Here is a 13,501-nt window from a genome sequence, read left to right as displayed (position 1 = left end):
AAAACTGAGGAAAAATATGTAATTGATTTTCATTCATTATGGAAATACAAGAAGGGACATGATGATAGGTGGCATCTTAGAAAACATTTTCATTATTTTCATTTTTGAGAGAAAGCACTCAAAAAATTTGTATGCATCTTATCAGCTCTTCAATCATTACTTTATGACAGTAGTCTTCAAACAACTAGAATTTATTTTGAGCTCTCATTTTTCTTTCTCCAAGCTGAATTTCTAAGAATATTTTGAGAAAGTATCAAAAATAAAGGTCAAAGCATAGCATAAAAAATTTTCATTATTTTGCAATCATTTTCCTCTAACAGAAATTAATGACCAACCCTGGTTATGCTAAAAGTCATAAACAATATATAGCACCATGCAGATCCTTTAAATGTTCCTCAAATTTAGTAAGAAACTAAATTTAAATTTTAGAAAAACATAACTATGCTCATTCTTTATACATCTGGTAGAAATCTTAGGGAGATACACAGCAAATTTTGAAGTTGAATAAAACAGGATTTCCTCACCTGAGTAGCGTGCATGGATAAACAAACAAATAACTTTGAAATGAGAGGCAGAATAAAAGGAGTGCTGAAGAGAAGAGAAAAGCAAGCCTTTGGGAAGGTCAAAAACATCTTTGGGGAAGGCTTCACAGGATAGGGCAGCTAAATAGGTTTGTAAAGGTCATAATGATAATGACATCCATGAACATTTGTTAGTTAGATGCACTTCAGTGCTGCATGGAGGAGGTTTGAGGCTGCGATAAAAGATGATTTTGGAAAGGCAACGTGAATCCAGAAGAGGCAAAATACTGAATTATACCCAGGGAAACAGCAAACCTTAACGGATATTTTTTTTTCATGTACAGTTTATTTTTAAGTAAGACATATTTGGCATTGCATAAATTTAAGATGTACAAGATGTTGATTTGATATTTTTATATATTGTGTTATGATTACCATTGTAGCACCTCCATCATGTAAGTATCATTTGTGTGTGTGTGTGGTTGGAATAGTAAGATCTAGACTCTTAGCAAGTTTGATTATAATACAATATTTGTCTATATTTACTATACTGTGCATTAGATCCCCACTAGCAATAAGCAGCCACCTCCTATCTACATCTTTCCAGTGAGTTTAACCACTCTTCAAAAACCCTACTTTCACAAATAACAATTAAAAGATACATTATATCCCAACTATATCAAGCTGGCAGTATTACATAAAATGTAAGAAAAGGGTTTTCATTGCTTTTGCAGAATTTCCTAGGGGAGGTTTCGGCTACCTTTTAGAGAAATATTGTTTTCTTTTTTAACCCAAAACTTACTCTGGCCCCGTATTTTCCCCAAATTCTCATTTTGGTTCCACCTTCAGTCAGTACTTCAGTCAGTGGGTACTTGTCCCACTACCCCAAACCCCAGTCCTTCTCCTTCTCGCTCTCCCTCCCTCTCTCTCTCCTTCAGGAGATAGTATTCATTAACATTTCAATGACTGCTATCTCTTATTTAAACCTTTCCTACTATGCAAGAGAAAAGTCAATTTAAATCCAATAATTCTCTAATAGAGTCTCTTCCAGATCATTTGTAAAGATGCTAAGTAAGAGGATTCTACCTCTAATTCTTAAGAAATTGATCCTTCACACTTCTCATCAATTTCCTTCTTTGCTTCCTAGCTTCAGGACAACTTTCGTTTTTAGAAATACCACCCATTTAACTATCTTATTTCCAAAGTGAATTGTTAGGAAAAGCTGTAATGGCAGCCCTTAGTCCTCTTTGTCCACATTTTATGCTTCATAGGTGTCTAATAAAGCATAATTTCATTTTGCAGAACACCACCAGCGGATTGTTTTTCTGTTTGGTATTCTTAACGCTTAATGAATTCACTAGCTCAGTTGCAGAAAAAAGTGAGAGAAGGTTATGGCAAATTATATCACTGGGAGTCAATTTCCCGATATGTAAAAAAAGGCCTTTTAAATGGTTAATGAGCAATAATGAGTGAAAGGCCCTGACACACAGCCTGCAGGTTCATAATCACCATAGTTCTGTTCTAGCCCAGCTCAGAGGCTCTTTTTGTACACCACTGATCCTCTGAGACTGGCTTCTGAGCATCCGCTGCCATCTTACATAGGTTTACTCAGTCTAGCCAACAGTAGTTCAATTTTACACGCAAATATTTCCACAATCCCTTAGTGTTTTACTCACTTTTTTTTGTTTCTGCCTTAAATCCCTTCACTAATTACACGGTATAGTACATAAGTGCATGAATATATTTTATCCAAAAAACTCACAGTATTTAGATACAAATCTCTGAAAAATTAACTCACACATATCTATTTCAAGGGATCATTTATTTGTTTGATCAACACATAGTTTTAAGCCTCCACTCTGGACCAAATTCTTCTAAGACATAGTGTTGAATACAATTATCTTAAAGTACCCGCTCTCAGAGGACTTACATTTTAGGAAATAGAATACAGGTGTTGGGGGTTAGAGGCATTCAGGTGAAGGTGGTTAAGGAAAGCCTCTAGATAAGGTACCATTTGAACAGAATGAGAAATGCAATGAGCAAGTAGGTTATGCTGGCATCTGTGTGTGCCTCTGGAAGAGGTTGGAATCTGGTAAGTACAAACGTCCTGAGGTTGGAGTACCAGAATAGCAAGGAACCAGTGCGACTGAATCAGAGTGACTGAGGCAGAGCAGAGGTTACAGAGGTAGATGGGGCAATATCAAGGTATGACCTTGTTTACCACGATCATGACTTTGGACTTCACTCTGAATGATGTGGAAAACCACTAGACAAAATTTCATTTCAAATTGGGTCTCTCTCTCTCTGTGAAGGGGTTCAGGATTAGTCTCCCCAGAAAGTGCCACTTTGCTATGTGGATTATTTCAAACCGAAAATAATCAAGGCCCAAAAGACTCAGGAAGAGCCTTTTCCCTCGCCCTTAACTAACTAGAAGAATTTAGATAGAGGTCCATATTCAGGAAGAGGGCTATTACCAGAGATAACAGCAAAGAATATGGGCTAAACTGTGGTGTGCTGGGTGGACCTTGGCAGGACCTGCTTGTTCAAAGTTCTCTCTGTGTCTCATTGTTTCTGCATGGCATGGCAAACATTTGTTTAACAGACATTTGTTCTTCCCATCTTCCTGTGAATTGTCTTCCTTCCCTTTGAAATCCCAGTTCCCTTACCTCACTTCTCCTTAGCTCCGAATAGCATATAAGCCTCAATTGCCTGACTGTCAGAGAGCCCCTCATGTCTATGTGAGGCTTTTGCACATATGAAATTAAATTTGTTTTTCTCTTATTAATCTGTTATATCAATTTAATTAATAAAGCAGCCAAGGAGCCAAGAAGAATTGAGGGGGAAAAAAGTCTCCCTTATGTCAACTTTAAAAAAAGCTAATGCTGAAAATCAACTCAGTCTGTACACCATTTTTTTCTTACCCTGCAGCATACTCTTAACTGTACGATAATCTGACACAGAGATAGGCAAACATTTTCTGTGAAGAACCATACAGCAAGTGTTTTAGACATTTTGGCCTGTGTGGTTTCTGTTGCATCTACTCACCTTCACCATTGCAGCACAAAAGTGGCCATGGGCAGAATAACATGGCCGTGTTCCAACAAAACACTATTTATGGACACTGACATTTAAATTTCATATAATTTCTTCTGATTTTTCCCCCCAACTATTTAAACATATAAAAAGCATTCTTAGCTCACGAGCCATACAAAAACATGCATTGGACCAGATTTGGCTCATAGATCATAGTTTATCAACTTCTGTTTCAACCATAACTTATTACAATGATTGGGTTTTTATTTTTAGGATCCTGAAAGATGAAACAAGAAAAAGAAAAATTAATCCCACTTGAAATCTCTTAAGTAATGCATTCATTTATGTATTTAAAACACACATAAACATGAAAAGGTACTAAAATCTTAAATGACTACAATCTCAAGTCTTTAAGGTCAGAGAGAAATGAGATTATATTATAAAATATAGAGAAAAAGTCTACATTTTAATAACTCAGAAATAAAATAAAAAGTATGTTCAGAAATAAAGTTCTAAATGTGGCTTTTTCTCAAGAATCTAAAACCAGAGTGGACTTTACTTCTAGGCAATAGATGACAACTGTCATTGAGTAATTTCCAGGGCAATGGACAAGTTCTAGCACCTTCTCAAATACTCACCACCAGGTTATAATATCTGAAGTCTCTTTAAATAGCATGGATTCTTTCATTTTATAAATATTAAGTTTTAAATAGAGTTAAGATTTAAAAGATAACAATATGTATGCACATCTATGGTGATACCAGAAAACTTTCTGTAACGTACAGTTACGTGAACAGTTTGAAAGGACGTCAACTTCTTTATGTACCCTTTTCTAAAATTTGCCTGAAATGTCTGAGTCTCCTTGAGTATGAAAGAATGGCATATCTGTCTCTCACTCCCATCCTAAATATCACTATAGTGCTTGGCTCTGGAATATAAACACTTCTAAGGAACCAAAGAAATATCAGGGCTTTTTGTTCAAGGAAACCTCTTACAATGATTAATTAAGGCATACATATCTTTTATATTTCTGTTAAAGGCGAAGCTTAGCCTGAAAAGCAGGGTGTTAGACCCATCTTAGGACACTGAATTCAGAACAGGACAGGAAAAATAGATAATGTTGCTCATTCCTTTAAATGAAAATGAAATGCTTAGAGGCTACCAAAAATTTGAGGTATGTTGGATAAAACCCACAGATAAAAATGTAACATCTCTCCTTTAGGTGCAATATACTTTTTCAAAAAGGTAATTTAGACCTGTTTCATCAAATCTTGAGACATTGATTCCAATTGTCCAATTCATGTTATAATTAATTACCTTATTTCATCTTATAAAATATTTATCATTTTGTATCTTAGCAAGAAATAGACTCATTTAAATATATGATAAAATGTTAGTTGTTAACTTAAAAATGAGCATGAGAGTATACACATATTTTCATATTTATTTTAAGGGATAATTGGGAAAAAAATGTTTAAAGACAATTGCCCTACAGAACTGGAAGGGTCACTTTGTTTCTGCAAGGAGAACAAGAAGTCAGGGAAAGGGGGATGCCTTGGGGAATTTGAGGGACAGCACAAAAAGTTTGGTGAAGACTCTAAACACTGACATCTACTTGGCAATTTTCCCAAAGAGCAGCTCTAATGCTTCCGATTATCTACTAAACCTACCCATTTCTCCTCCCCTGCATTTGAGACTGGTCAAGAGGAAGTGAGAGAAATCTTCCCCTGGGGTTTCTGCTGTGGTCAGAATATTAGTTTAGGGTTGGCTAATTTGAATAATTTCCAATGGGATTTGGGCTATAGGGTGGTCTCTAGCTGTCTGGTACTCAGATTTAGGATGATGGAAGTCATGGGAAATGTTGACTTGGTGTGTGAGAATTAGATGAGAAAGTGGTTGGGGCTACAAATTTGGGAGTGATCAGTTTGCACGTGAAATATGTGCTCCCAGCCCAGTCTTTGCTATCTCTAAGAACTGGCTAACCCTGCAAGGGCAGTCTCTCCCTAGCCAGCAAGCTTTGTAAGATGTCAAAACATCATGAAATACAGAAAATTAAAAAAAAAATGATACAAATTATTTGTTCATATCTTTTGCCCACTTTTTAATTGAGTTGTTTGTCTTCTAACTATTGAACAGTAAGAATTCTGTGTGAGTTCTGGATCATAGTCCTTTATCAACATCAGATTTTCTGCCAGCATGTGGTATCTTTTTTTAACGGTTAGACAATTGTTCTTAAAGTTACTACGAGATATCTTTCCTTAGTATGAAATTGCTTAGTCCAGAAATTCTTAATCCTGACTTAGACATCAGAACCAACTGAGAAACAAATCTCTTTGCCTGCTCCCTCCCAAGATTCCGATTTTATCTGTCACTGCACCCTCTCCTTCAACATATAATTTTAACATTCTCTAAGTGATCCTAATGAGTAGAGAATTGAAAACTACCACATTAGGGAAAGCACATAGCAAGGCTGTTACAGCCATAGTCAATGATGGAAAAAGACGAGCTTGTTGGGTATTCTCTGTTCCCACCAATCAATAGCCTGGCCCCCAGTCAGCTGTCTTGAACGTTAGGACCTGGTTGCTTCTCCTGTGAATACCTCCCTACGTTTTGAGTCTTACATTTGGCACTTTTAGGTATAGTAACAAGTTTAATTCTCCCAATGACTCTTTATCCTTCTATAGCAGGTAAAGTACTATATTTGGCACTTGTATGTGTATTAATAAATTTAATTCTCCTAACAAGTCTGTCCCTCTTCAGCAGATAAAGGAAATAAGGTTGAGAGAGACCAACCAAATCAATTATAAAGATGCAGTTAATAAGTGGTGGAGAGAGAATACTCTGTATTCTTACTCTAAAATCCAGGTTTCTTCACCTGCACCTCAATTTCAGAACCGCGGGCAACACTAAATTGATCAACACCTCTAATGACATCATGTCACATGTCATCAGAGAACCACCGTGTCATGTCTTAAGGCTTGCAGAAAGAACAGGGTATTTGAAAAGGAAAGAAAAACTACAGCTCCATGCAAAATTTCCTCAATAATTAATTCCCTAGTGCCTTTAAGTGTTGCTAAAGCAGATTTCTTACAAGAAGCCAGCAACTATTGAAAGTGAAAGGAAAAAAAGAGTTCCAGAAAATTTTCATATTTAAGAAATTCACCCTTACTTTTAAAACTAGGTTACTAGGAAGGGGAAAACCTTCATTAAAAAAATATTTTTAGCCTGGTGGCGGGGCATAGGGTGGGATGGGTGGGTGGGGCTCTATTAAGTTGATGAGAAAGAAGTAAATTCAGTAAATACAGCCTCTAAAGTATTCCCCAGAATCTCACCTAGAATTTTTGAGTATCTGTCTTAATGATCAGTAAATACAGCCTCTAAAGTATTCCCCAGAATCTCACCTCGAATTTTTGAGCATCTGTCTTAATGATCAGGCCATCAAGAAAAAAAAAATAGGGAGAAAAAAAAGAATCAAATTACTTCGATGCTTTTTACTTAGAAAAATCCACTAAGATCTTTAAGAATAAAAAATTGGCAAATAAAAAATACTTCTTTTTAAAATTCTTCTAAATAATTTTCTAAAACTCTTTAAAAATCTTTACAAAGACTCTTTAAAATCTTTAAAGCTCAAATAAAAATGATAGAACTTATTTAAACACACACAGTCTTAGGTCTTTAAAACTATGAGCAAATAAGAATATTTCTGAGGAAAATAGAGAAGGCTGATGAAAACTCTTAATAAAAGAACAAAAAGAGAGCTGGCTGCAAAATAAACAAAGAAATAAAGGTGACACAAAGAATACTTTTAGTGGAAAAAATGAGTAAATTTGTGTAAAAATCTTCTGAGTTGTTTGAGGATATGAATTAGACCAGCCTGACATTTTTTGGCTAGACTGCTAGAAGGGTATGAGGCGTCAGAATTGTGACAAGAGAAAAAGTTCACAGAAGTAGTTACATAAATTTAAGAGAGAGAGAGAGAGAGAGAGAGAGAGAGAGAAAAGGAAAAAAAAAATAAGAAAGACCTTTGTACAAGATTTCTTTAATGATTAATTCTTCAGTGCCTGCAGTAATTAAGATAAACTACTTCCAAGATATATTAGTGGGGAAAAAAAGTATCGAGGAAAAAGCTTGCAAAATCTCAGGTTTTCTAAATGTACTGTAGTGTTTATAGATAAATGCTTAGATAAAAGGGCTTTTTCAATGTAAATACTTTGTGAATAAATTAATTTGGTATTAAGAAAACAAATTCGTTTTAGGCTTTACAACAAAGCAACTAGAGAAAGAAGATTGTATCTCCTTTTAGCTAACTTATCATTTAGGCGACTGATCTTCAACCATAGTCTCATATTATTATCATAGAGGGAAATTAAAAAAATATATATGTATATATATGTATATATACATATCCAGAGATTTTGATCTAGTTGGTCTGTAGGAGGGAATTAGCATTATTTTAAAAAATCTCCTCAGGTGATTCTTTCGAGTTGCCTTCATGAATGTAGCTGGGGGCGAGAATCAGTGGTAGAAAAGAATTGAAGAGATGCATTAAGACACTTATGACAATTGGACATATGCTGTTGAACCTAATAGTAAAATATCTTGGCTTGTATTTTATTTGCTTTTATTTTTATTTCTTTTTTTCTAATTAATTGATTTATAATTTAAAAACATTGGTCTACGATGATGTAGAATTTTAAAATTGAGGATTTCACAGGACCTTGAATATCTTCAACACGGATTTTAATGGTTTTGTGGAAATACAGAAAAGCATTTTATGTGGTGGAAAGAGCAAATTATTTCTTCTTCCTGATCTAATATCAGAAGAGTGGTTGGGAATCAACCATTCAGAAGGGTGTAGACACAGTACGGGCAAAGGCCCTGAGACAGCCACAGAGACCCCAGAGGAAGTCCAGAGGGCAGAATAAATAAGTGGTCAGGATAGTCATCCCTGACAGGTGGACGAGGATTAGCCATGTGCCCCTATGGAAGGCACTCGCTCCTGTTGGTTGGCCCCTGGACGCCCCTCTCTCTGGTTGTATTATCTGCTCCCTTTACTTACCCCTCAGGCTGTGGGATTGGAACCGCTCTCCACTTTCCCTAAACCTTACCCACATCTTAAATTCCCAACAAATTACCCAGTTTAAGGGTGTCATTTGTTCCAAACAGGACCCTGACAAACACCATCTTAACATTATAATTCTTAAAAACAAAAAAGCAAAACCGTACATTTCCCAGTTTCTTTATTTTCTTGAATGCAAACATGAATTAGGTGCCACCAATCAGACGCAATCTCCTGAGATTTGCATTTGGAGCTGAGCTTTATAAGGAAACAAGTGGGGTATAGGACATCCATTTTGCTGTCATGAATTATTGCAGAGTGTTTCAAGGAACGAAGTTCATTCAGGGAAACAGAACCACTATGAGCTTATGAATGAAGGATTTCTTACAGGAATGAGACAGTACACAATTGAGAGAAGAACTGGGGCAATAAAGTTAAAGAAAAAAAAAAAAAGGGAGCCGAAAGATCAGAGAAAAGACCAATTGTTCTGACACGGACACAAGTAGGCACGTTCAGGGCTTGAGGGAACCTAGAGGCACGCGTCTGCTAGAATGGAGCCCCGAAGGGCTGGTGTCAAAGTCTATGGAGAGCTGTTCCCTCTTCTTGGCAGCTGCCTGAGTTCACAGCAGAACATTTAGTGGTGAGCTTGGGGTTGCCTTGCGGTCTGTCGGCCAGAACAGTCAGCAGGCAGGAAGGACTAGTACAAACTGGAACGCTCTGGCAACTCTATGTCCTTCTGTCACACCACCTCTAACCACAGTAACCTTCAGAGAGCAATGGCTGCCTCTTCACTCCTATTCTCCAAATCTCTCCCCTATTTCTCTTTTGGTCAAATCTATTCCAGAACTATACATTTGTCCCGCAGTCTTTCAGCAAGTTTTTGGGTCTGTATTTCCACTAGTGGTCACTAGATGGCAGCAAAGTACACTGGTCTGATTAAGTCTGGGATTGAATCCGCATAATGACTGTGTTGGTTCTTCTGACAGTTGCTGCATTAGCTGCCGCTGAGGATGTCTCTACAAATGGGGTTTAGGGAATCTCTACGAAGTTTTTTCCTGTGGCTCCAGGGTTCTGCCAAGTTGTCGCAACCATTTTGACATCACCTAGACAGTCATGTAACTCTTCCTGGACTCAATGGACAGAACAGAGGAGATGGAGAGTTTGTTAGCAGAAGTCAGGTTGTACTTGGCATGGTGAGGAAAAGTCCCTAAAGTATAGTGACTATGCGATCAGCAAGCCTTCCTAAAAAGATATGTTCATTTTGTGTATTCTGCCTTTAATAAAATTCTTGCCCCAGCTGGAAGCTCCTTGAGAATAGGTACCTGAAGGTACAGAACTTGTAATCCATTAGCAACTAAGGATGATTATTCTTTTCAGAAGAAAAGGACATCCTCTTTTGGAGAAACAAAGCATGGGTTTCACCAATTATAAAACAAAAGGTTTGGTTATATAATCTATTTTATAAAGAGATTTATTAGATTTATAAGTAATTTCACCTCTGTATTCTTTTTATAAAATATTTGGTGATTAAAATTATATATATGCAAGAGTACACAACATGTATAAAGTATAAAGAGTAAAATAAAAGCCTCATTCTCTTAAAAGAATAATTGGCTCGTTGAACAAGCTGTAGGAAATCTGTATAAAGGTGGAAATTTATAAAAATAAATTTAGTCATTGACCTCTCCATGTCTGCCAGCCATTTTTCTGCATGTCTCTTTTTCTAGCTTCAGTTAAATGGTTTATAGTTTTGATAATGCCTTTGCCAATTCTCTAAACTCCTATGCCCTTTCATCTTTTTGCCATGTCTGGCAACACTTTTACCTTGGATAAACCCAACTATTCTGCTCCATTCACATCTACAAAAGCACAGCTGAGTGTTGATGACAGAAGTCACATGACAGAGAAGATTGGCCCCACTACAAACTCATGATTATCAACCCTGCTGGATTTATCTGGGCAGTTCATTGTCTTGTCTCCACGAGGCTATTTAAAACTTCCAACCTTTCTCTCTGTATCTCCTCAAGCACCCCAAAATACTCCCTTTCACTCTTAAGTAAATACCTCATCCTCTACTTCGCAAAGGAAATACTAGAAGCAATTGGGGACTCTCCCTTATCTTCCCACTTCCAAACTTCCAAACTTATTTCCATTGTGCTCTGCATCCCCATTGCTACCCGAACATAGAACTTTATACCTGGGCAGTGTTCTTTATGCATTAGACTTAATCATCAGAATCACCATCATAATCATCATATGAAGTGGGTTTTAATATCCCTTTCTCTAACTTTTTAAAAAATTACAAAGTAATCTCTTTTACAGAAGTCTCCTTTTGGCTCTTTTTATTTCCTGGAGCCTGACTTCCTGACTGACAATATTTAGCTGGGGAAGGGATGAAAACTAGACCCTAGCCTGTATCATCCTAGATTAGTTAGGAGTGACGCTGTGGCTAGGAATAAAGCAAACTGGGCTCAACCATGTATTTATCTTACCCAATCCCCCACTCCCCAGTCTAGGCCTACTGCTCAGAGAACAGAGGCTGCCTCTTTTTACTGTAACTGCCTAGGCCATGGTTGTTGTGGGGTGTGAGTGGAGCCCTGATAAAATAGGAAGGTGGTGATGGGGAGAATACAGGCCTGAACTGACCTTTATCAGCTCTAGCCTTAACCAAGTTCTTACACTACCCAATGTTACCCATCACCCCTGGCTGGCACTTGGATGGGGCAGCTACACAGGGCATTGTAACAGCCAATGGGCTTGCCCAGGAAATGCAGAGGAGGAAAAAGGGAGGAACTAATGAAGCCCTCTCAGCCCACGCCTCTTCCTGGTGTCTGGGCTTCATCTCCTCCGACCTACACATCCAATCCCTTCCACACATCCCTCCCCTCCATGCACATGCTGCATAACCCACATGCTTCCTACAGTTTGGAGGCCAACACCCGGACGCACCAACTTCCTCCAGCTTCAGCAACACATCTGTGGTTGGGCTTAGGAGAAGAAGCCATAGCTCATGCTAGTTAGACAGGAACTAGAGACACTGCTTTCTAAAACGTTTAATTTTTAGTTCAGAATACATTAGGAACATTTTTCTACATCCTTAAATATAACTGTTGCAGTGTGGATGCTGGTAGTTTTATGGGGAGATGATTTCAGGAAGCACAAGTAAGAAAGTGGTAAGAGTGAGACAGGCATAAAAGTGGACAGTCTTAGTGCATTAAGGAGCCTGCCATCACTGTCAGCAGCTGGGCTCTGGCTTGCTGAGTATCAATCCTGCAGGAAGGGAAAATGGGGCATTTATTCATCTACTTCCTTTGCCCCTCATTTGCCCCTCAGGTGTCTTAACCCCCACACTGCAGGTTGCATCTCCTGGACAGGACTGAGCTCTTCTGGTGCCATAAAGGGCTCCCAGGCAAAGAAGTGAGAGGAGGCTCTGGAGGTGAGAACCTCAGCATGCTGGAAACTACAGCAGATGCAAGTGAACTCATGGGCTGAGGAGATGTGGGATGAAGACTAACCACATCTGCTACATCTGAAGTGACTGAAGTAATGGGAGAATAGCTTAGGGAAAGGATAATAATCAGACCCTTCATGTTTTAAGAATTAAAAATAAAAATGCTGCTTGTTCTGTGGATTATTCTCTGTGGAGAAAGGCAGACACGGGTTTGACACCATGAGGAGACCGAAAACAGAACCCAGTCCCATCCCAGAAGTTCTGGCTCAAGAGGAACCCTGGAAAGTGTCTGTGTATAAAAAATGGAAAGAGCAGAACACAAAAAGCTCCTCTCCAACTTAGCTGGGACACCACCGAGGGGATGGACCACTCCCTTTCAAAGGACAATGTATCCTAGACGGGGATCTATGATGGAATTATATGAACTTAAATAAACCCTTTTTATTTTGAAATAATTCTAGACTTCCAGAAAAGTTGCAAAAAAATAGTACAGAATGTCTTATGTGCCCTTCACTCAGGTCCTCTGGTGTCAGCAACAAACTATAAAATTATAATGATCAAAACCAGGAAATTAACATTAAGACAATAATATTGACTAAGCTATGGATCTTAATCAAATTCAGTCAGTTTTCTCACTAGAGTCCTTTTTCTAGTCTGGGAGTCCATCGAGGAACCCGCCCTGCATTTAGTTGTCATGTTTCCTTATCTTCTCTAATTTGCGACATTTCCTTAGTCTTCTTTGCCTTTCGTGATCCTGACACTACTGCGGAGTGCCGACTGGTCAGTTATTCTTTTAAACTCTCTCTTAATTTGGGTCTATCTGGTAATTTGTCATTCATGATTAGATAGAAATTATGCATTTTTGGCAAAAAGAAAAACAACTCATGAAGTTTAACAACTGATGAAGTTTAAGTTAAGTACTCACAGATACAAAGATGTTCTTCTCTGTGAATAGTGTTGGGAGATATGTGATGTCAATATGTCATATTACTGGTGATGGCATTAACCTTAATCACTTGGTTAAGTGGTGTCTGCAGGGTTTTTCCAATGTGACATTTCTATTTTTTCCCTTTCAATTAATAAATATCTTGCAGGCAAATCCTTAAGTGTCCATCGATGGTTCTTACTGGCCATATTATTACTGTGCTGTTTCCCTAAGGGTAATTTGCTATTTCCCTAATTTATATGGACTTATTTTCATTAAGCTGTTGGGTTGCAGTGGAGACTAAAGATGGGAGTGGTGCAGTTCTATTCCTGCATAGATGTGGGGGCTTGAGAATCCTTCTGACCCTTGTAGTATTGTAATGGCCGTGAGAATTCTTGAATAGATATGTGAGAGAATAGAGATTCAAGAGGGAGATACTCAACTTCCTGCTAATAAAGCAGTTGGGGAACTGAATAATTAATTAAATAAAGAAGATATTAACCATATTTATA

Source organism: Rousettus aegyptiacus, unplaced genomic scaffold (assembly GCF_014176215.1).
Source record: "Rousettus aegyptiacus isolate mRouAeg1 unplaced genomic scaffold, mRouAeg1.p scaffold_m13_p_8, whole genome shotgun sequence".
In the NCBI taxonomy this organism is placed as follows: domain Eukaryota; kingdom Metazoa; phylum Chordata; class Mammalia; order Chiroptera; family Pteropodidae; genus Rousettus; species Rousettus aegyptiacus.
Note: the sequence above shows the minus strand (reverse complement) of the source record.